Source organism: Rana temporaria, chromosome 3 (assembly GCF_905171775.1).
Source record: "Rana temporaria chromosome 3, aRanTem1.1, whole genome shotgun sequence".
In the NCBI taxonomy this organism is placed as follows: domain Eukaryota; kingdom Metazoa; phylum Chordata; class Amphibia; order Anura; family Ranidae; genus Rana; species Rana temporaria.
In genome coordinates, this window is record NC_053491.1 from 191,272,573 (window position 1) to 191,297,602 (window position 25,030).

Here is a 25,030-nt window from a genome sequence, read left to right on the forward strand (position 1 = left end):
GAAAACATGAGGTTAAAACATTAGAGCGGCCTGAAAGGAAATAAAAATATTTTTTGGAAAAGAAAAGATGGCAATATTGGTGTTTTGCAAAAGCATTCAAAGAAGATTGACCAGTATTTAATCCATTTACAAAGTAATTCATAATCTTGGTCCAATTGGTGTCGTTTTCTATATGGAAACTAACCAAGTATCCACTGGATCTGCTCAGCCCTGTGTGACACCCGACATAGGTTGTGATTGTGACAAACAATTGTGCTACTGAGTCCACATGTGCAATAAAAAACTGCTGAGCAAACGCTCCTTTTTCTGTATATAAAGGTCTTTATTTTTAAAAAAATATAATCAGAAACACATTCACATCAAAACCACAATTGATGACACCTTAAACCAAAAAAATATAACAAATTTCATGTTTGTGGGTCGAATAATTGGTCCTAGGAGTCGTCGTTCATTCGCCCCAAATTCCTAAAATTACGCTTTTTTTGTATGATACAGTGATTCAACTCCCCTTTGCACATGCAAAATAGGCATGATGCCATTTCTCACTAATATGGTATTTTATTATTGAAAGTCAGCGAATGAACGACGACTACGATGACAGAATCATGCGGCCACAATCATAATAACAATTCTGGTCAACCTGCAAAAAAAACCACATGGCACAAAGAACACACCCAAATAATTAATACACATGGAAAAAACATACTTCTTCTTCGAATCACCCTATTTATTTTTGCTAGTTGGTGGGGTTCTCTCTTCTTCAAATCTGACCACCTTTTACGCAGGTGCTCTCTGCTCCTGCGTTTTCCAAACTTCCGCTGGAGCCTCCGGATAACCTTCTCCATTATTGTGGCCTTAACTTTGTTCGGATGCATGTAGGGGCCATACGCTCAAAAATGCTGATGTCGCCCTTCCTTCTAAATTACAGCACTGCTCTGCGCTTAAGATGCAAACTGAGGTAATATTGGGCACAGGTATTCAGATAAACGGGAATAGACAGATTCCTGTCTCCATCTAATAACCAGGAATTCAAAATAGAACAATTTATGACCTGCAACACAGACTATGTGGTTTATGCTTTGAAATGCCCATGTGACCTTCTTTATATTGGTCGCACCAAAAGAAAGCTGAAAGTACGCATCTTAGAACACATTAACAATATCCGGTCAGGCTATAAGGACCATAATGTGTCATGGCATTTTAAGCTTAAACACAATCAAGATCCTTCTGGGCTTCAATTTTGGGGTGTAGAGCACCTCGAAAAAAATTGGAGAGGCTCACATAGGGTACGTGAATTGTCCAAACGAGAAACTCGTTGGATTTTTTCTACTGATGTTTTAGCGCCCAAAGGCCTCAATATAGAATTGGACATTAATTGTTTTATTAGTAACGCTTAATAAGTTTTCCCAGGCTCAGGTTTATTCTCTTATGGATTTTATATATTTTATATATAAAATTTATTATTATTTTTTATCTTTTTATCTTAGTTTTTAATGCATGTTATGCATGGTCCTTTATTTACACACCATTTTACTATACTTTTAAGTCACGTGTGTTGATTGTAACTCCCATGGTGTATTTTATCCTTTATTGATCACTTTTTATCTATACAAATTAGAAAGTTTTTATCAGATATATATGTATTTAGAGAGTGGGGATTATAACTAGTTACCGAGTTCATTGACTGGATTGAACTGACATTGTCTGGTGTCAGTGTGGTATTATTGCTGGGTCAACTGAATTTTATATATATATACATATTTTTCTATATATATATTTTTTGGAACAATATATATATTTCTGCACAATATGTACATGTATGGCTCTGGGGCAGTTTATGCCAGTGAATTTATGACCTACCATCCTTATGGAGGTTTTATCACCGAGTTGGGAGAACTATAATAGTATCGTGCAGTTTTAACTTGTCCATCTCTAATGCTCGTAACATATTCTATGGCTAATATCATATTACATATTCTGATTATACACTTTGGTTATCTGTTTTTCAAAAAAATGTCATTTTTCAAAAAATGTCATTTTTCTTAAATGGTGTTATTCCTTTTCTTCTTTTTTAACAAAATGTTATCCCAGTTTATACTTTTTAAAAAAATGTCATCATATTTTACAAGTTGATTTTATCATCATATCTTGAAACGTTGCTGTGTATAAATATACCCACGGTATTATAACCAAGATGCTGTTAGATGTAAGTGCATTAGGTTTGGAGTACCGCTATGCTTTACCAATACTAATGTATATCCTTGAAAATATGGGTTGTATGAACGACTTAGCCCCTCAACTGTATGATTTATAGAATTAAGCAAGTGCGCGCATGCGCGGCGTGATGCGCTCACGTGGCCCGAGCCGACCAATGGGCGATGAGCTGATGCTCCTCTTCCGCCCTATGTAGGCTCCGGTCACGTAAGGCGCATGCGCGACATGACGCGCGCACGTGATTGTAGCTGGCCAGTAAGAGAGGAGACACTCTCCACTTGCTGGCCAAACTACTCCTCCTCCCAGGCTGTTGTCGCAGATCGCGTGTGCGCAGGTGCAACATGACACGCACACGTGACCGCGAACAGCCAATGAGAGCAGAGATGCGCTCCACGGGCGGATATTAATACTAGGTCATGGATTAGCCTAGTCACGCCCTCAGAAGAAGTCAATTAAGGACGAAACGTCAGGGCGTGACGCTAATCCAATGACCTAACACTGTGTACAGCCTTTTGGAACCAGGAACAGGAGATAAAAAGTCTGCTCTTAGCACACTGCGCTGTCCGGCCAGAAAGACTCACAGGCACAGTACTGGCATCTATTTGTTATCTTTGCTTGTCATTATTATATTTATGGTACGCTGAATGTATTAAGGGATGTGTTTGGGGCTCAATAAAATTTACATTAATTTAAAACAATATCACACTATTTGAGTTCCCTCTGTTTCCATGTGATGGCGATTTGATTGAACATAAACACATTGGCTGGTGGAGAGTGCAACATCCAGGAGATACAGAGAGACATATGCTCAAGGCTTTACTTTTGCTTATTTGTGGTGAGTGCATCCCCTTAAGGGGTTTATCCCCTCACGTGGTGAACGCCCCCTCTGGTGAAGGAAGCACTAATTGAAGATTTTCTCTGCCTATCTATCAGCACTATCATCTGATTTCCTATATATTATGGACATATAGAAGTGTTTCAGACGTTGGTCTGGGAATAGCGCTGCTACAGTGTTTTATTTGAACTTTGGACCTTTTATGGTTTTAGAAGTTTTATATTTACTGTACATTTACCAATGTAGGGGCCATGCTTGGCATCATAGTCCTCCCTTCTCAAAATGGTGACCATCTCCACCATTTCATTGAATGACATGTTGGAGGCTCTGCACCTGAATCTGCGGCGTGGTTGGGCCTGGCCTGCCTCCTGGCTTGAGCTGGAATTGTCATCCATGTTGTCCATCATTTCTCCCTCACCAAACGACAGAGAAGGGGCGGGGAAAGGACGATTCGGAACGTCAGGGGCGGGGTGTCGTGTGGAGCGTCACGCGTGCGTAGTGTAAAAAGGGATCGGACGTGTTTGTAAACGGCGTGCATAGTCTGTTGAAGAAGGCGGAAGTCACGATCTTTGCTAACGACGATACGTAAGTTAATTTTTGCGACTTTATTATAGTGAAGAGGGAATGAGTTTGTGGGCTAGATATGGGAATAAAGCTAGTGGCTTTACTGACATTATGTTTTGCATTATATGTTTCATGCGCAGAAAGAATGGATCCCTTCAAGGATGCGGAGTTCATGACTGAATTTATTCAGAAATGGAAGGAACATCCTGTTCTGTGGCAAACCAAAAATAGCATCAATAAAAACAAAGATGCCAGGGAAAAAGCAAAACAGAGCATGCTGGAATTTGTGAAAACAAGGGTCCCCAACGCCACAAAAGACACAGTCAAGAGCAAAATAAATTCCATCAGGGGCACCTACAGGGCCCAACGGGTCCAAGTCCTGGCCTCAATGAGGTCTGGGGCTGCAGCTTACTCCATCTACAAACCTAGCCTGTGGTACTACAGTCAGCTGCAGGTCCTGGACGACCACATAGAGACCAGGCCATCCCTGTCTACCCTTCCCCCAAGAGGTAGCTCCCAGCTTCCCAGCAGCCAATCCTCCAGTCTTCTCTGCAGACAAGAGCAGGCAAGCTCGGAGGAAGAGCAAGAGTTCCTGGAGGACCCCAATTGTGACCCATGGAGCATGGTATGTGTTTTTTGTATGAATTTAGTTAGTATATGACAAGTCTAATAATAATGTTAAATTTATGTTACTAGTGTTCGAAATTCAAAGGGAATCTCAAAATTTTGAGGATAAGATCAATAGTCAGTAGTGGCAAAACAGGATGGGTACAAAATTTCACAATTATTAATGTTTGGGAGTGGGTGTCATTTTCGGAGAGGCCAGTAGGGGGGGGGGGTAACGCAATACACCTGCAAGGGGTCCCAGATGTCAAACAGCCTTTTTGTGTAAAATCTAGTTGACACGAAATTGACTACTTAATTTTTGGGGGAAAAGGCCACTTATTTGCAAAATTAGCCCTGCAACAACCCCCACAATTCCAGGGGGACCATGTCTGAAGGTGTGTAAGGGGCCACATAATTAGGGATGGCGACCCTGTGTGTAATATATATTGACATTCAATTTGCATCTCTCATGATTTTTAAAATGTGTGTGATTAATGACAAACAAAAATAAACTATGTTACTTTTTTTGATACACAGGCAGAGCAAAGCCAGGAAGAGCCAGGGCCCACAGGGAGCCAGGGGGAGCCAGGGCCCACAGGGAGCCAGGGGGAGCCAGGGCCCACAGGGAGCCAGGGCCAACTGCAAGGCAGGAGGTGGCAGAACCCACTGGGAGCCAGGAGGTGGCAGGCCCCAGTGGAACCCAGGAGGCACGCCGGCGGGATACCATCTCCCGGATCCCTCCACTCCGCACTCCCGCAAAAAGGGTCAGGAGTCTGCGACAAATGGAGGAGGAGACCCAGGCCCTGCTTCGGCAAGCTACTGCAGCCATCCGAGAGCCACCCAGTGAAGTAGAGGGGTTCGCAGCGCTCATTGCAGCCAAGCTCCAAAATCTGGAGCAGAGCCAGCGTGTGCGCTGCGAACTCCTCATCTTCAAAGCCATAAGCATGGCATCCCTGGGGCAGCTCGATGACGACACCGACATTGTGCGGATTGCTCCTCCTGTGCTTGCTGCTCCTCCTGCTCCTGCTCCTCCTCTTCATGAGGCTGCTCTGGCTCCTGGCACTTCATCTCCTCCAGGAACCCAGCCCCCAAGGACTCGGGCTACAGGGAAGGCTGCAGGGAAGGCTGCTGGGAAGAGAAAGCCCAAAAAATAACACGGTGCCCCTGATGGAATTTTATGTTGACTCACAGGCTGAATTGGTGGCTTCGGGGACCCTTGTTTTCATAAAAGTTCTAGCACGCTCTCAAGTGCTGCCTTCCTTGGCATCTTTGTTTTTATTAAGTTGTGTTTTTGGGTTGTCACCATTTTAATTATTAATTTTTGGGCAGATTAAATGCACTTTTGAGTTATCATCCAAATTTGACCATGTGTATTTTTTGTAGATTTAAGAGATCATTAGTGAGTGGGCAGACCCATTTCAGAAAAGTTTTTGGAAACATTAACAAGGTAAAAAAACATGCTTGTGGGTAACTTAAAAAAAAATTATGTTGTTGCAGCCACTTCACACACTCCCAAATCAACCCAAAATAGAGATTTTCCCAAACATTGATGACAAAATAAAAAAAATAAAAAATAAGGTTGGCCAATATATATATTTAAAATTTGGAAGATACAACTAAATAACACAACACAAACATAAACATTATCTAACAAGAAAGAATCAAGTTAAAAGCTTGTCCTAACTATGTAACAAGATCAGCCGCAACAAACGTCCATTTTTGTGTAGCATTTAAAAGCAGGGGTTAAAGAAGCGCTTTCTTTTCTTCTATATAAGCTGAAAACTACCTAACGAATGTGCTTATTCCATTCTGAACAGTCGTTTTACCTGAATGAGCGCTGCCGTCTCCTAACTTGCTTCTGAGCATGCGCATGCTTAAAACAATGTTTTTACGTACACACGGTCAATGTTTAGGACACAAAAAGCGACGTCGGGCAAAAACGACACATAAAATTGAAGCATGCTTGAATTTTTTTTGGTCGTTTTTCAGAAGACATAAAATGACGTTTTTGCCCACACACAGTCAATTAAATTGACGTTTTTCAAAACGTCGTTTTTTTACATCGCAGAAAGTGATGGTGTGTACGCGGCATTAGGCTCAAACACTCTCAGAAATATTAGCATCCTTTTTACAATGCAGTTCTTGCTTTTCTTGTAACTCCGATGTCAGTTTAGGGCAGTGATGGCGAACCTTGGCACCCCAGATGTTTTGGAACTACATTTCCCACGGTGCTCATGCACTCTGCAGTGTAGCTGAGCATCATGGGAAATGTAGTTCCAAAACATCTGGGGTGCCAAGGTTCGCCATCACTGGTTTAGGGTATAAACTACCCAAACATGTTTTTAGACGACTGTTTAGGAGCTCTGCTGGGCTACAACCAGTGCTTGAGCATGGTCTAACATGTTGTTGCAGAAGGAAATTTGCAAGTCTCTGTTTCCAATCTCCTTGAACAATTCTCTTCAATGAGACTTTTGTGGTCTGAACCGTACATTCAGCTTGACCATTTGATGATGGGTGAAATGGTGCAATCATAACATGTCGAATAAAATTGCTTGCCAAAAAGGTTTTGAATTCTGAGGAGGTAAATTGCATTCCATTATCAACCCATGTGTAGCAAACAGCGGCCTTAAAACTCTTATGACAGTGGCTGAGGTGGGGGATGTAACTGAAACAACTTCCAGCCATTTTGAGAAGGAATCGACAACTAAAAAAAAACACCTATCCTTGAAAAGGCCTCGCAAAATCTATATGCAACCGTGACCAAGGTGACTTAGTCACTTCCCAGGGATGGACTGAGATTTTAGGTGGAGCATGACAGGTGAATTGATATGGTACACAGTTATTTACCCACTTCCCAATAACTTCATCCATTTTAGGCCATCAAACATACCTTCTGGCTAATGCTTTCATGCGGACTATTCTAGGATGCCCTTTGTGGACAATATCAAACGTCTTAGATCCAATAACACAGCTATTTTCTGCACAGCATCCCCCACCTTATTAGCTTCCAGGAAAAACTCTAACCTGTCAGCATAAGAGTCCCATGAGGATGGATTAGCCACATCAGATTCCTCCATGTGTCCCAGAGAAGCCATACTGGACATATTTATAGATGTGTCGCTAAAACACAAGTTCCGATTCTTCACTCAACTGATTTCATGTTCTCTAAAACACAAGTTCCGATTCTTCACTCAACTGATTTAATGTATTTCTGCAATGTGTCCATTCACTGGAATCCTATCCTCGTCGCCAGTTTTGTATGCTTTAAAATGTATTTGAACCATCGACATGGACAGACATTGGACAGGACTTTTCTTATTTATTATCAAACACAGCATACAGGAACCATATATGCTAAAGATGCGTAGCTCTACCATAACAATAAACAAGTGAACATATTTACAATGCTTCCCCCTATAACACTATAATACATAACAGGTATAAACTGGTAAGGTTTGGACACAGGATTGCCAAACACCAAAACATTTTATGGCATATGATTCTTTGCTTAAGGAGGCCTCCACCCTGTCCATGCAAAAAACATAAGGTAGTTTAGAGATACGGTAAACAAAGAAATAGGTGGGGTGTTCCGGATAGATCCACTTATGGAGGATGGTTTTCCGTGCTGCAACAGATATAATAGTGAGGGTGAACACATTCTCTTCAGTTTTTAAAGATGAAAAAGATGTGTATATTTGTTATAACAGTAATGCTAAAACATTTCACTGAAGGCACCTCTATGGCTAAAATAAAACCAGGTAAAAAAAACATAATATGAACAAATCACCAGGTTTAGGTGGCTTACACCCACAAGCTCTTAAGGAGCTTAACTCGGTTATAGCTGATATTTCAAAATTTTGGAGAAAACTTACAGCCTGGAATGATACCAACTGATTGGTGAAGAGAAAATGTGGTTCCAATAATCAGAAAAAGATTGAGATGTATACCAGGCAGCCGAACATCAATTGTATGTATTTGAGAGAATGACATGGGACTCTATTTAAAATCTGTCTGAATCATACTGTAAGTAACAACCAGTATGGATTTCTGAAAGATCATTTTTGTCAGACCAACCTGTTTTCATTCTATGAGGAAGGGAGAATTTGGATGGTGGAAGTCTTAGTTTATCTAGATTTCACTAAAGCATTTGACATTGTACTTCATAAAGATGTAATCTGTAAAATAAGGTATTTTGAAGTTAATGAAATTCTCATGCATGGATGGGAAACTGGTTACATGAAAGGGTCCAGAGAATAGTGACAAATGACTCATTCTCTAATTGGCCTAATGTTGTGAGTTGGGTGCCCCAGGGTTCTGTCTTGCGGTCAAAGCTGTTTAGCTTGTTTATTAATGATGTAGCGGTTGGAATTAATCGATCGAGTTCAGTGTTTGCTGACCTCATCTATGTAGATGAATGAATGAAAAACTTATAAAGCGCGGCGCATGCGAACTGAATCGCTTCTGGGCGCTAGTTGTTCGTGTCTCATGACATCAAAAGAGCAGAGTTTTGATCCGTCTTCTGAAAGTCAGGTGGTTTTCCTCCAACCGAATGCTGGTTGGTAAAGCGTTCCATAGTCTAGGACCCTGAAAAGCAAACCTTCTTTCTCCTTTGGACTTGTATTTGGTTTTTGGTACCCTGACCAGATTTTGGTCGGTGGATCGCAGAACGCGATTCGAATTGTGAGGTTCTATCTTGTCGCAAAGATATTGCGGAGCCTTCCCATGGATGCACTTATGTGTCAGGCAGAGTGCTTTAAATGCAATTCTGTCTTTTACTGGCAGCCAGTGAAGGGTTCTCAACGAAGGTGAGATTGATTCCCATTTTTTTTTCCCAGTCACCAGTCTGGCGGCCGTATTCTGAACGACTTGCAGACGGGAGATTTGGTACTTTGGGAGTCCGAGGTACAGGGCGTTAGCATAGTCCAGTCTGGAATTCACGATTGTTCCCACCACGACTGCTACGTCTTCTTTGGGGATAAATGGAATAAGTCTGCGTAGTAGGCGCAACAGATGGTGCGCTCCGCTGACTACTGACCCTATTTGTGCGTCCATTGTCATGAAGGTGTCGAAGATGACCCCGAGACTTTTGACTTTGGAGCTAGGGGTGATGATTTGGCCCAGAATGGGCGGGGGTGTCCAGGTTGTTGCCAGTTGACTCTTTCGGCTGGCGTGAAACATAAGGAGTTCTGTTTTTGAACTGTTGAGTTTAAGATAACTCTTAGTCATCCAGTTTTCTATCAAAGAGAGACATTTCTCTAAACTGAGATGATGATCCTTTTTGTTGCAGATGCGAAAATACAGTTGCGTATCGTCTGCATAAGAGTGATAGAGTAGTTCTTGGCTACTGATAATATCAAAGAGAGGGCGAAGATAGATGTTGAATAGCACCGGTGACAGGGGGGATCCTTGGGGGACTCCACATGACACCGTGCGCTTTTCCGACATGAAACAACCCAATTTAACTGTTTGTGATCGGTTTTCAAGAAAGGAAGAAAACCATGGTAAATCACCTTCTGCGACTTCTGCTACCTTGGCTAGTCGCATTAGTAACAGTTTGTGGTCTACCGTGTCAAAGGCTGCGCTTAGGTCCAGCAGAACCAGGAGACAAGATTCTCCTTCGTCTGCGGCCTCGAGGGCATCGTCCCATATTTTGAGTAAGGCCGTTTCTGTCCCGTGTCCGGGACGGAAGCCTGATTGTAATGGATCTAGTAGATTGTGGGTATCTAGATGCTGTTGCAGCTGTTGTACCACTACTTTCTCCATTATCTTGGAGAGAACATTTAGGCCTGTTATGGGACGGCGGTGAGTTGGGTCCCTGGGATCCAGGTTAGGTTTTTTCAAGATGGGCTGGATTGTGCCCTCTTTCAACAGGGATGGCACTGTGCCTTCCTTAAATGACTGGTTTATAAGCTGTGTGATGGGTGGTGCCAGGATGTCGGCACATTCCTTCAGCAGTTTGGTGGGGATGATATCATTGGGCGATGTGCTGTTCCGCAAAGCACCAATGATATTTTTTGTGGTATCGATGGAGATCGGTTCCAGAGTGAACTTTGTTGATTGTAGAGCGTTTCTGTGGGTGTTTTGTGGTTGATTGACGGTGGGGTTGAGGGGGGTATTGTTTTGCATGATGCTTTCCCGGATTCTTTCAATTTTGTTGATGAAGAAATCCGATAGTTCATTGCAGAACTCTTGGGTGTCTGAGTTGGGGACTTCAAGACATCCTGGATTCATGGTCTGGGTGACCATCTTGAAGAGTTCGCGGGGGCGGTTTAGGGCGCTGTTAATCGCCATAGAAAAATGATGTTTCTTGGCTTTGAAGATTTCTTTATGATATCGTGTTGTTATTGCCTTGTAGATGATGAGGTTATCCTCTGCAGGACTTCTTTTCCAGGCGGCTTCCGCCCTTCTGCGCTCTTGCTTCAGAAGCGACAGCTGGTTGTTGAACCAGCCGGACTTTCTTTTTCGGATGCAGGCTTTGCGTTTCGGTGCTACTAAATCGGCTGACTGTAGCAGGGCTGCGTTTATGGCATCCAGTGTATCTGCGGCTGTTTGATGTGGATGGATTGTTTTGATTCTGTTTCCCAAGGTAGATTTGAAGAGTTCCGAATGGAGCTTCTTCTGAGATCTAGCCCAGTGTATTGTCACCGGCTTGGGTGCTTTTATCACTGGGGGAATTTTGGAGATTATGAAATTAATTGCATGGTGGTCTGTCCATGGCAATGGTTCATTTTCTAAAATGCTTATTTTCAGATTTTGTCTGAAAAAGTGTGTGACCTGAAGCATGTGTTGGCCCGCTTATAAGTTGCTGTAGCCCTAATCCCTCCAGGTGATCAATGCAGGCGTCCGCAATGGGATCCTGTGCGGAGTTGGCCCACAGATTAAAGTCCCCGAGCAGCAAAAGGTGTTTGCTGTTAAGGGTATAAGTGGATATAAACTCCGTTAATGATGGCAAAAACTGCGATTTTGGCCCAGGTGGCCTATAGCAGAGGAGAATGTGAACAGTCTCCTGGGGGGAAGTTTGAAGTTGAAGAGTAAGGGTTTCCATGAATGGAAGAGGATTTTGAAGGGCTGGCTTAGTGATTGTAATGCGATTCTTGTGGATCACCGCCAGGCCTCCTCCTCTTTGCCCTATTCTGTTTTCCGTTATAATGTGATAGTTTTCTGGCACCAATTCTCCGAGAATGGTGTTGCAGTCGTCTGAGAGCCAGCTTTCTGTAATAAAGAGGCAGTCTAGATCGTTTTGTAGTAAGAAATCGTGGATTTCTAATCGGTGTTTTACTGCCGATCTTGTGTTGATCAAAGCACATGATATGTGCCGGCCAGAAAGACTCACAGGCACAGTACTGGCATCTATTTGTTATCTTTGCTTGTCATTATTATATTTATGGTACGCTGAATGTATTAAGGGATGTGTTTGGGGCTCAATAAAATTTACATTAATTTAAAACAATATCACACTATTTGAGTTCCCTCTGTTTCCATGTGATGGCGATTTGATTGAACATAAACACATTGGCTGGTGGAGAGTGCAACATCCAGGAGATACAGAGAGACATATGCTCAAGGCTTTACTTTTGCTTATTTGTGGTGAGTGCATCCCCTTAAGGGGTTTATCCCCTCACGTGGTGAACGCCCCCTCTGGTGAAGGAAGCACTAATTGAAGATTTTCTCTGCCTATCTATCAGCACTATCATCTGATTTCCTATATATTATGGACATATAGAAGTGTTTCAGACGTTGGTCTGGGAATAGCGCTGCTACAGTGTTTTATTTGAACTTTGGACCTTTTATGGTTTTAGAAGTTTTATATTTACTGTACATTTACCAATGTAGGGGCCATGCTTGGCATCATAGTCCTCCCTTCTCAAAATGGTGACCATCTCCACCATTTCATTGAATGACATGTTGGAGGCTCTGCACCTGAATCTGCGGCGTGGTTGGGCCTGGCCTGCCTCCTGGCTTGAGCTGGAATTGTCATCCATGTTGTCCATCATTTCTCCCTCACCAAACGACAGAGAAGGGGCGGGGAAAGGACGATTCGGAACGTCAGGGGCGGGGTGTCGTGTGGAGCGTCACGCGTGCGTAGTGTAAAAAGGGATCGGACGTGTTTGTAAACGGCGTGCATAGTCTGTTGAAGAAGGCGGAAGTCACGATCTTTGCTAACGACGATACGTAAGTTAATTTTTGCGACTTTATTATAGTGAAGAGGGAATGAGTTTGTGGGCTAGATATGGGAATAAAGCTAGTGGCTTTACTGACATTATGTTTTGCATTATATGTTTCATGCGCAGAAAGAATGGATCCCTTCAAGGATGCGGAGTTCATGACTGAATTTATTCAGAAATGGAAGGAACATCCTGTTCTGTGGCAAACCAAAAATAGCATCAATAAAAACAAAGATGCCAGGGAAAAAGCAAAACAGAGCATGCTGGAATTTGTGAAAACAAGGGTCCCCAACGCCACAAAAGACACAGTCAAGAGCAAAATAAATTCCATCAGGGGCACCTACAGGGCCCAACGGGTCCAAGTCCTGGCCTCAATGAGGTCTGGGGCTGCAGCTTACTCTATCTACAAACCTAGCCTGTGGTACTACAGTCAGCTGCAGGTCCTGGACGACCACATAGAGACCAGGCCATCCCTGTCTACCCTTCCCCCAAGAGGTAGCTCCCAGCTTCCCAGCAGCCAATCCTCCAGTCTTCTCTGCAGACAAGAGCAGGCAAGCTCGGAGGAAGAGCAAGAGTTCCTGGAGGACCCCAATTGTGACCCATGGAGCATGGTATGTGTTTTTTGTATGAATTTAGTTAGTATATGACAAGTCTAATAATAATGTTAAATTTATGTTACTAGTGTTCGAAATTCAAAGGGAATCTCAAAATTTTGAGGATAAGATCAATAGTCAGTAGTGGCAAAACAGGATGGGTACAAAATTTCACAATTATTAATGTTTCGGAAGGAGTGGGTGTCATTTTCGGAGAGGCCAGTAGGGGGGGGGGTAACGCAATACACCTGCAAGGGGTCCCAGATGTCAAACAGCCTTTTTGTGTAAAATCTAGTTGACACGAAATTGACTACTTAATTTTTGGGGGAAAAGGCCACTTATTTGCAAAATTAGCCCTGCAACAACCCCCACAATTCCAGGGGGACCATGTCTGAAGGTGTGTAAGGGGCAACATAATTAGAGATGGCGACCCTGTGTGTAATATATATTGACATTCAATTTGCATCTCTCATGATTTTTAAAATGTGTGTGATTAATGACAAACAAAAATAAACTATGTTACTTTTTTTGATACACAGGCAGAGCAAAGCCAGGAAGAGCCAGGGCCCACAGGGAGCCAGGGGGAGCCAGGGCCCACAGGGAGCCAGGGGGAGCCAGGGCCCACAGGGAGCCAGGAGGAGCCAGGGCCAACTGCAAGGCAGGAGGTGGCAGAACCCACTGGGAGCCAGGAGGTGGCAGGCCCCAGTGGAACCCAGGAGGCACGCCGGCGGGATACCATCTATACCAGGGTCAGGAGTCTGCGACAAATGGAGGAGGAGACCCAGGCCCTGCTTCGGCAAGCTACTGCAGCCATCCGAGAGCCACCCAGTGAAGTAGAGGGGTTCGCAGCGCTCATTGCAGCCAAGCTCCAAAATCTGGAGCAGAGCCAGCGCGTGCGCTGCGAACTCCTCATCTTCAAAGCCATAAGCATGGCATCCCTGGGGCAGCTCGATGACGACACCGACATTGTGCGGATTGCTCCTCCTGTGCTTGCTGCTCCTCCTGCTCCTGCTCCTCCTCTTCATGAGGCTGCTCTGGCTCCTGGCACTTCATCTCCTCCAGGAACCCAGCCCCCAAGGACTCGGGCTACAGGGAAGGCTGCAGGGAAGGCTGCTGGGAAGAGAAAGCCCAAAAAATAACACGGTGCCCCTGATGGAATTTTATGTTGACTCACAGGCTGAATTGGTGGCTTCGGGGACCCTTGTTTTCATAAAAGTTCTAGCACGCTCTCAAGTGCTGCCTTCCTTGGCATCTTTGTTTTTATTAAGTTGTGTTTTTGGGTTGTCACCATTTTAATTATTAATTTTTGGGCAGATTAAATGCACTTTTGAGTTATCATCCAAATTTGACCATGTGTATTTTTTGTAGATTTGAGAGATCATTAGTGAGTGGGCAGACCCATTTCAGAAAAGTTTTTGGAAACATTAACAAGGTAAAAAAACATGCTTGTGGGTAACTTAAAAAAAAAATTATGTTGTTGCAGCCACTTCACACACTCCCAAATCAACCCAAAATAGAGATTTTCCCAAACATTGATGACAAAATAAAAAAAATAAAAAATAAGGTTGGCCAATATATATATTTAAAATTTGGAAGATACAACTAAATAACACAACACAAACATAAACATTATCTAACAAGAAAGAATCAAGTTAAAAGCTTGTCCTAACTATGTAACAAGATCAGCCGCAACAAACGTCCATTTTTGTGTAGCATTTAAAAGCAGGGGTTAAAGAAGCGCTTTCTTTTCTTCTATATAAGCTGAAAACTACCTAACGAATGTGCTTATTCCATTCTGAACAGTCGTTTTACCTGAATGAGCGCTGCCGTCTCCTAACTTGCTTCTGAGCATGCGCATGCTTAAAACAATGTTTTTACGTACACACGGTCAATGTTTAGGACACAAAAAGCGACGTCGGGCAAAAACGACACATAAAATTGAAGCATGCTTGAATTTTTTTTGGTCGTTTTTCAGAAGACATAAAATGACGTTTTTGCCCACACACAGTCAATTAAATTGACGTTTTTCAAAACGTCGTTTTTTTACATCGCAGAAAGTGATGGTGTGTACGCGGCATTAGGCTCAAACACTCTCAGAAATATTAGCATCCTTTTTACAATGCAGTTCTTGCTTTTCTTGTAACTCCGATGTCAGTTTAGGGTATAAACTACCCAAACATGTTTTTAGACGACTGTTTAGGAGCTCTGCTGGGCTACAACCAGTGCTTGAGCATGGTCTAACATGTTGTTGCAGAAGGAAATTTGCAAGTCTCTGTTTCCAATCTCCTTGAACAATTCTCTTCAATGAGACTTTTGTGGTCTGAACCGTACATTCAGCTTGACCATTTGATGATGGGTGAAATGGTGCAATCATAACATGTCGAATAAAATTGCTTGCCAAAAAGGTTTTGAATTCTGAGGAGGTAAATTGCATTCCATTATCAACCCATGTGTAGCAAACAGCGGCCTTAAAACTCTTATGACAGTGGCTGAGGTGGGGGATGTAACTGAAACAACTTCCAGCCATTTTGAGAAGGAATCGACAACTAAAAAAAAACACCTATCCTTGAAAAGGCCTCGCAAAATCTATATGCAACCGTGACCAAGGTGACTTAGTCACTTCCCAGGGATGGACTGAGATTTTAGGTGGAGCATGACAGGTGAATTGATATGGTACACAGTTATTTACCCACTTCCCAATAACTTCATCCATTTTAGGCCATCAAACATACCTTCTGGCTAATGCTTTCATGCGGACTATTCTAGGATGCCCTTTGTGGACAATATCAAACGTCTTAGATCCAATAACACAGCTATTTTCTGCACAGCATCCCCCACCTTATTAGCTTCCAGGAAAAACTCTAACCTGTCAGCATAAGAGTCCCATGAGGATGGATTAGCCACATCAGATTCCTCCATGTGTCCCAGAGAAGCCATACTGGACATATTTATAGATGTGTCGCTAAAACACAAGTTCCGATTCTTCACTCAACTGATTTCATGTTCTCTAAAACACAAGTTCCGATTCTTCACTCAACTGATTTAATGTATTTCTGCAATGTGTCCATTCACTGGAATCCTATCCTCGTCGCCAGTTTTGTATGCTTTAAAATGTATTTGAACCATCGACATGGACAGACATTGGACAGGACTTTTCTTATTTATTATCAAACACAGCATACAGGAACCATATATGCTAAAGATGTGTAGCTCTACCATAACAATAAACAAGTGAACATATTTACAATGCTTCCCCCTATAACACTATAATACATAACAGGTATAAACTGGTAAGGTTTGGACACAGGATTGCCAAACACCAAAACATTTTATGGCATATGATTCTTTGCTTAAGGAGGCCTCCACCCTGTCCATGCAAAAAACATAAGGTAGTTTAGAGATACGGTAAACAAAGAAATAGGTGGGGTGTTCCGGATAGATCCACTTATGGAGGATGGTTTTCCGTGCTGCAACAGATATAATAGTGAGGGTGAACACATTCTCTTCAGTTTTTAAAGATGAAAAAGATGTGTATATTTGTTATAACAGTAATGCTAAAACATTTCACTGAAGGCACCTCTATGGCTAAAATAAAACCAGGTAAAAAAAACATAATATGAACAAATCACCAGGTTTAGGTGGCTTACACCCACAAGCTCTTAAGGAGCTTAACTCGGTTATAGCTGATATTTCAAAATTTTGGAGAAAACTTACAGCCTGGAATGATACCAACTGATTGGTGAAGAGAAAATGTGGTTCCAATAATCAGAAAAAGATTGAGATGTATACCAGGCAGCCGAACATCAATTGTATGTATTTGAGAGAATGACATGGGACTCTATTTAAAATCTGTCTGAATCATACTGTAAGTAACAACCAGTATGGATTTCTGAAAGATCATTTTTGTCAGACCAACCTGTTTTCATTCTATGAGGAAGGGAGAATTTGGATGGTGGAAGTCTTAGTTTATCTAGATTTCACTAAAGCATTTGACATTGTACTTCATAAAGATGTAATCTGTAAAATAAGGTATTTTGAAGTTAATGAAATTCTCATGCATGGATGGGAAACTGGTTACATGAAAGGGTCCAGAGAATAGTGACAAATGACTCATTCTCTAATTGGCCTAATGTTGTGAGTTGGGTGCCCCAGGGTTCTGTCTTGCGGTCAAAGCTGTTTAGCTTGTTTATTAATGATGTAGCGGTTGGAATTAATCGATCGAGTTCAGTGTTTGCTGACCTCATCTATGTAGATGAATGAATGAAAAACTTATAAAGCGCGGCGCATGCGAACTGAATCGCTTCTGGGCGCTAGTTGTTCGTGTCTCATGACATCAAAAGAGCAGAGTTTTGATCCGTCTTCTGAAAGTCAGGTGGTTTTCCTCCAACCGAATGCTGGTTGGTAAAGCGTTCCATAGTCTAGGACCCTGAAAAGCAAACCTTCTTTCTCCTTTGGACTTGTATTTGGTTTTTGGTACCCTGACCAGATTTTGGTCGGTGGATCGCAGAACGCGATTCGAATTGTGAGGTTCTATCTTGTCGCAAAGATATTGCGGAGCCTTCCCATGGATGCACTTATGTGTCAGGCAGAGTGCTTTAAATGCAATTCTGTCTTTTACTGGCAGCCAGTGAAGGGTTCTCAACGAAGGTGAGATTGATTCCCATTTTTTTTTCCCAGTCACCAGTCTGGCGGCCGTATTCTGAACGACTTGCAGACGGGAGATTTGGTACTTTGGGAGTCCGAGGTACAGGGCGTTAGCATAGTCCAGTCTGGAATTCACGATTGTTCCCACCACGACTGCTACGTCTTCTTTGGGGATAAATGGAATAAGTCTGCGTAGTAGGCGCAACAGATGGTGCGCTCCGCTGACTACTGACCCTATTTGTGCGTCCATTGTCATGAAGGTGTCGAAGATGACCCCGAGACTTTTGACTTTGGAGCTAGGGGTGATGATTTGGCCCAGAATGGGCGGGGGTGTCCAGGTTGTTGCCAGTTGACTCTTTCGGCTGGCGTGAAACATAAGGAGTTCTGTTTTTGAACTGTTGAGTTTAAGATAACTCTTAGTCATCCAGTTTTCTATCAAAGAGAGACATTTCTCTAAACTGAGATGATGATCCTTTTTGTTGCAGATGCGAAAATACAGTTGCGTATCGTCTGCATAAGAGTGATAGAGTAGTTCTTGGCTACTGATAATATCAAAGAGAGGGCGAAGATAGATGTTGAATAGCACCGGTGACAGGGGGGATCAACCCAATTTAACTGTTTGTGATCGGTTTTCAAGACAGGAAGAAAACCATGGTAAATCACCTTCTGCGACTTCTGCTACCTTGGCTAGTCGCATTAGTAACAGTTTGTGGTCTACCGTGTCAAAGGCTGCGCTTAGGTCCAGCAGAACCAGGAGACAAGATTCTCCTTCGTCTGCGGCCTCGAGGGCATCGTCCCATATTTTGAGTAAGGCCGTTTCTGTCCCGTGTCCGGGACGGAAGCCTGATTGTAATGGATCTAGTAGATTGTGGGTATCTAGATGCTGTTGCAGCTGTTGTACCACTACTTTCTCCATTATCTTGGAGAGAACATTTAGGCCTGTTATGGGACGGCGGTGAGTTGGGTCCTTGGGATCCAGGTTAGGTTTTTTCAAGATGGGCTGGATTGTGCCCTCTTTCAACAGGGATGGCACTGTGCCTTCCTTAAATGACTGGTTTATAAGCTGTGTGATGGGTGGTGCCAGGATGTCGGCACATTCCTTCAGCAGTTTGGTGGGGATGATATCATTGGGCGATGTGCTGTTCCGCAAAGCACCAATGATATTTTTTGTATTATCGATGGAGATCGGTTCCAGAGTGAACTTTGTTGATTGTAGAGCGTTTCTGTGGGTGTTTTGTGGTTGATTGACGGTGGGGTTGAGGGGGGTATTGTTTTGCATGATGCTTTCCCGGATTCTTTCAATTTTGTTGATGAAGAAATCCGATAGTTCATTGCAGAACTCTTGGGTGTCTGAGTTGGGGACTTCAAGACATCCTGGATTCATGGTCTGGGTGACCATCTTGAAGAGTTCGCGGGGGCGGTTTAGGGCGCTGTTAATCGCCATAGAAAAATGATGTTTCTTGGCTTTGAAGATTTCTTTATGATATCGTGTTGTTATTGCCTTGTAGATGATGAGGTTATCCTCTGCAGGACTTCTTTTCCAGGCGGCTTCCGCCCTTCTGCGCTCTTGCTTCAGAAGCGACAGCTGGTTGTTGAACCAGCCGGACTTTCTTTTTCGGATGCAGGCTTTGCGTTTCGGTGCTACTAAATCGGCTGACTGTAGCAGGGCTGCGTTTATGGCATCCAGTGTATCTGCGGCTGTTTGATGTGGATGGATTGTTTTGATTCTGTTTCCCAAGGTAGATTTGAAGAGTTCCGAATGGAGCTTCTTCTGAGATCTAGCCCAGTGTATTGTCACCGGCTTGGGTGCTTTTATCACTGGGGGAATTTTGGAGATTATGAAATTAATTGCATGGTGGTCTGTCCATGGCAATGGTTCATTTTCTAAAATGCTTATTTTCAGATTTTGTCTGAAAATTAGGTCGAGTGTGTGACCTGAAGCATGTGTTGGCCCGCTTATAAGTTGCTGTAGCCCTAATCCCTCCAGGTGATCAATGCAGGCGTCCGCAATGGGATCCTGTGCGGAGTTGGCCCACAGATTAAAGTCCCCGAGCAGCAAAAGGTGTTTGCTGTTAAGGGTATAAGTGGATATAAACTCCGTTAATGATGGCAAAAACTGCGATTTTGGCCCAGGTGGCCTATAGCAGAGGAGAATGTGAACAGTCTCCTGGGGGGAAGTTTGAAGTTGAAGAGTAAGGGTTTCCATGAATGGAAGAGGATTTTGAAGGGCTGGCTTAGTGATTGTAATGCGATTCTTGTGGATCACCGCCAGGCCTCCTCCTCTTTGCCCTATTCTGTTTTCCGTTATAATGTGATAGTTTTCTGGCACCAATTCTCCGAGAATGGTGTTGCAGTCGTCTGAGAGCCAGCTTTCTGTAATAAAGAGGCAGTCTAGATCGTTTTGTAGTAAGAAATCGTGGATTTCTAATCGGTGTTTTACTGCCGATCTTGTGTTGATCAAAGCACATGATATGTGCTCGAGCTGGGTTAAATAGTTACAATTTTTGATGGTCGATCGTCGATCGAATCTCAAAAGTTGCTCTATTTTTAAGGCCTTTTTGGTGACGGCTGGTAATGCTGTTGCAAATTGTCTCAGACCCCGAATAGAGTCCGCAGAGTATCGCAGATTAGCCATTGTCGCCAGTCACATTGTCGTCAGTCTTTCCTAATTGCGGTGGCCGCGAATGAGGCCTGGTCTGGCGCGGATGCGGGAGGAGCCGCGAGACGCCGGACGTGATGGGTGGAAGACTGTCCAAGTGAGGCGTCACTCGTTGAGTCTTCTCTCCCCGATTGGTCCAGAGGAAGGCGAAAAACCCCAGGCGTGCTGTGCCAATCTGCAGCGATCGGGGGAAACAATTCCTTCCTGACCCCTTAACGGCGATCGGTGCAACCCTGGATCAATTGGCTAGGGGGGGTGTGGTGGACCCTGCCTGGCTGCACTATCCCTGGGGAGAGCCGACTCGTTTGAGAGCGTCCTGCTCTCACTATCCCTGGGGTGAGCAGACTAAGATGAGAGCGTCTGCTGCACCGCTGAATCAATATAGCAAAAGTTCCAACTTTATTAGCTGCAAGCTTGTTCTGGATCAGTGATTGAAAAAAATAATGAAGACTCCTGTCTTACCTCCTGTTTCAAACTCCTGGTTTTTAACTCGCACTTTTGATCAAAGAATGCACTTCTGGTCAGAGAGTCCACATGTGAAGCCACCATCAACTGGGAGCCAGCTCCTCTGGGAGCTTGTACAGCCACTTTGTACTCACCTGTGAAGACCTGTGAACAAACACACACCTGTGAACAATTAAACCCTCCCCTTAATTAGCAGAAAGGAAAAAGAAAAAAAAGCTGTTTAAAAAGTGTCAGAGAAAAAGAGGGGAAAAAAAAAATCTGCAAGCAGAAGCAAATGATAGCCAAATCCTGTTTTTTAACTCGCACTTTTGATCAAAGAATGCACTTCTGATCAGAGAGTCCACATGTGAAGCCACCATCAACTGGGAGCCAGTAGATCAATTATAGATTACAGTTATTCTCTTTGGAGAAGAGGCACCTAAATTTTGTTTACTAAACCCAGGACCCTGTATTCACTATATCTGGCCCACAGTACACAGAACATGGAAATGCATTTTTTTTAGTAAATATAAACTGCTAAATACTTTTTCTCATCAGCATTAAATAGTAGTCATGTGACTTGTCTCAGTGTCTGGTTAAAGCTTGTAGGAGGGGTTTTTATTCTCCTCTGACTGACCTATGAGGTATGACCCCTGACTTTTTGTCTGGACAGTGCTGATTGGCCCTGTGCTGATCACATGCACCCCCCCCAAAAAAAATAAACACCAAACTGAGCATGTGCAGAGTGCCTTCTAGGGCTCCGTTCTATCAGAAGATGAGTTGGGGACTGTGGAAGAAGAGGAAGATCAGAGAAGACAGGATCAAACAACCTTTTTACAGAAGGCAGAGGATTAACCCCTTAGGTTACACAGTGAGTATAACAAGCATGTGTTACTGCAAATACACACTGATTTTACTGTACACACGGGCCAGAATCTCGTCAGGAAAAAACTTTGTTTTTCCTGACGATATTCTTGGCAAGAATCTCTTGCTGCCCGAGTGTACAGACACTCCTTTCAAAAGAACCGCCGTTCTTTTGAAAAGCAAGAACGCAGTGACATCATAACGTACGACGGGCATGTACTCGTCACATTCAATGCCGTCCCCGCCATCTTGCTGCACCCTACCTATGCCTAGGAAGCTACCGCGCATGTGTCAAAGTCATTTCAAGCATGCACGGGTTTCCACGGCAACAGGTAAGTATACACACTCTCTCGGGTTTCTCGGCAGGAAAATACTGCTGAGAATCACGACGAGAAAAGTGGGTTCTCTATTTTTCTCGTCTAGATTTTAGGCAGTTTTCTTGACGAGAAACCTGAACGCCTTGTACACACGCTCGGTATACTCAGCAAGAAAGCTCTGCCAGCAGTTTTCTTGCTGGTTCTTGACGAAAATACTGAGCCTGTGTACGAGGCTTTAGATGTCTTTCCCAGAGAGCAGAATACAGGACTATGGGAAATGTTAGAGAATAAAAAATCACATACAGTACACACATGGGTTGAACAGTGTCTTTTTTCAACCTTATAAACTATGTAACTATGAAACGCTGCCAAAGGAATGGGGATCGACTGACAGGATCACCATATATTAATGTGTATATATATATATATATGTATCTGAACAAAGCTTAGCATTGGATGCATTAAAGCGGAGGTCCGCCTAAAAAAAATTAAAAATAAAAGCCAGCAGCTACAAATACTGCAGCTGCTGACTTTTAATAAATGGACACTTACCTGTCCAGGGTGCCCGCAATGTCGGCAGTCAAAGCCAATCAATCGCTCGGCTCTTGGTTGCCCCCGCCACCATCCTCGGTGAGGGAATCAGCAAGTGAAGAGTTGCAACTTCACATCCCGGCTCACTACATGCGTGAGTCGTGCTGCGCATCCTAACTGGTCCCCGCTGTCTTCTGGGACCTATGTGTTTCCCAGTAGACAGCGGGCGGAACGGGAAGGGGCATGACCCCCGTGGGAGTCTATGCTCGGAAGTGGGTCCAAATACCAGTATTATACAGGTATCTGCACCCCCTCCTCCCTGAAAGGTGTCAAATGTGACACTGGAGGGGAAAAGTTTACTAAAAGCAGAGGTTACATTTTTGTGTGGACCTCCGCTTTAACTAAGAAAGGTGTATGTGCTAAAACTAGAGACCAAAACAATTAAAAAAAAAATCTAACGTTTTTTTGACCACCTGAACTTTATAGATTTGATGACTAATATGTACAACTACAACTATAGTTATACCAATGACATGTAGTACATCTGTACTGTCTCAGCTCATTGCATTTTATATATTTTTTACATATCAGCTAAAGATAAAGGTGGTAGAATATGAAAATTATTTTCTTTTGTAATAATTTAAATTATAAAACATTAACATAAAATCTAACAAGAAAAGAAAGAATAACTACCCTAGCTTATGTATATTGCTAACGACCCATGCATGTACTCTAGCTAAGAAATACACTTTTGGTAATCTGGACAAAAATAACACTGCAAATCTTATATTTGGGAGAAAAATGTTTGCATACATCAAGCATCTCAAAATGATTTATGACTTTTCTTACTTTTTTCTAAGGTTCGTAATAAAAATGCTAAAATGCAACCCACAAAGAAATATAAACAGGATCATGCTTGAGGTAATATAATAATGTTAAAATACCCATATCGTTGGCTTGAAACAAATGTACTATCTGCCAAAACAAATTTATTGTTATTTTTAAAAGAAGTGTTTTCAAGTGAAATTTCACAACCACAATCTGTGATGTTTTCATCATGGCTTGTTAAAAAGGAAAAGTTATTTTGTCACAGACAGGAATATTCTTTGAACTATTTTGAGATTGCACTGGTGAACTATGCTAATCTTCACATGTGAAGCCTGAATCTGGAAAATGCTCAGATCCCATTTAGAGTTATGCATTACAGTAATGTGCATGGTCCAACATAGATTGTGCGTTGTGGTGCATTAAAAAAAAAATGCATGTCTGATCTGTGGAGCGTTAAGGCCTCGTACAGACAGGCAAACATGTACGATGAAAACGGTCCGCCGGACCGTTTTCAGCGTACATGTCTGCCCGGAGATTTCTGTATGATGGCTGTACACACCATCATACAGAAATCCGCGCGTACTCTATACGCGGCAACGAGGCCGCGCCGTCGCCGCGACGATGACGCGGCGACGTGCGCGGCCCTGGCAGTTCAATGCTTCCACGCATGCGTCAAAGTCATTCGACGCATGCGAGGGATGGCGGTCGCTCGGACATGTACGGTAGGTCTGTAGAGACGACCGAACATGTCCGACGGACAGGATTCCAGCGGGCATGTTTCTAAACATGTTTAGAAATATTTGCCCGCTCGAAAAAGGCCCGGCGGGCAAATGTACGCTGGAATCCTGTCCGCTCGGCTGTACAGACGACCGACCATGTCTGCTGAAACTGGTCCGCGGACCAGTTTCAGCAGACATGTTCGGTCGTCTGTACGGGGCCTAAGGTACACTTCCAGACCATTCAAAATGGGCTGCCTTAACAGACTGCAGACCGAAACGCATAGGTCATTTTATAAAAACAAATGCTGTGTGAATGTCCCAGTATTTGCATAAACTTAATTAATAATAATCGTTAAATGTAATTTTCTACATATTTCATATGATCTTTAGAAAAAAAAAGAGTCAAAATGGCAACTTTTTTTTAAAAAGAAAGTACATTATTTTGTTTAGCATTTTTCTTGTTTCTTGGTGTATGTTACTGTTATTTGTGATTGGCTATCACAGAGATCAGTCAATGTTCAGCCCGCCACCTAGTTTTTTTCTCATGCTCAGTGTATTTTATATATGATTTAAAAAAAAAAACTACAACAATTTTTAATTAAGTATTAATGTCAATTAATGTCAGTGTGTTTTAAGTTGGATAAAAAACAAACAAAACAAAAGGCACACAATTGTTTCTGGGCAGTACTACAGGTACAAACAAATACCATACACATATGTGCTATCTCTGCAATCATCAGGAGTAGGAACATTTATTTTGGGTTGTTCTTTGGCAGTAGGTTTTGGCAAGAAATTTACAGCTACATTTTAAAACATTTTTTTTTCTATTTTGTGCCCGTTTTCCTTTGATAATAATAATAAAAATAAAACAGAAGATACCCATTACCACTTACCACCAAATGAAGGCCCACATTGTGTTTATGTGCTAAGATTTGTTTTACCCTCCATAATGTGGTCATTACATTTACATGATTCATTTTGTTTTCAGTTTTTTTAACAAATCACACATTTTTTATTGTGTTTTTTTTTTCTGTATTTTCGGCATGT

At 42.8% G+C, this 25,030-nt stretch overlaps 2 pseudogenes; both read right to left on the reverse strand.

Moving 5' to 3' along the window:
- Positions 1–3,795: 3,795 nt before the first annotated feature.
- LOC120930405 lies at positions 3,796–7,314 on the reverse strand (annotated as a pseudogene).
- Positions 7,315–15,060: 7,746 nt separating this feature from the next.
- LOC120930406 lies at positions 15,061–15,914 on the reverse strand (annotated as a pseudogene).
- Between the last annotated feature and the right edge of the window lie 9,116 nt (positions 15,915–25,030).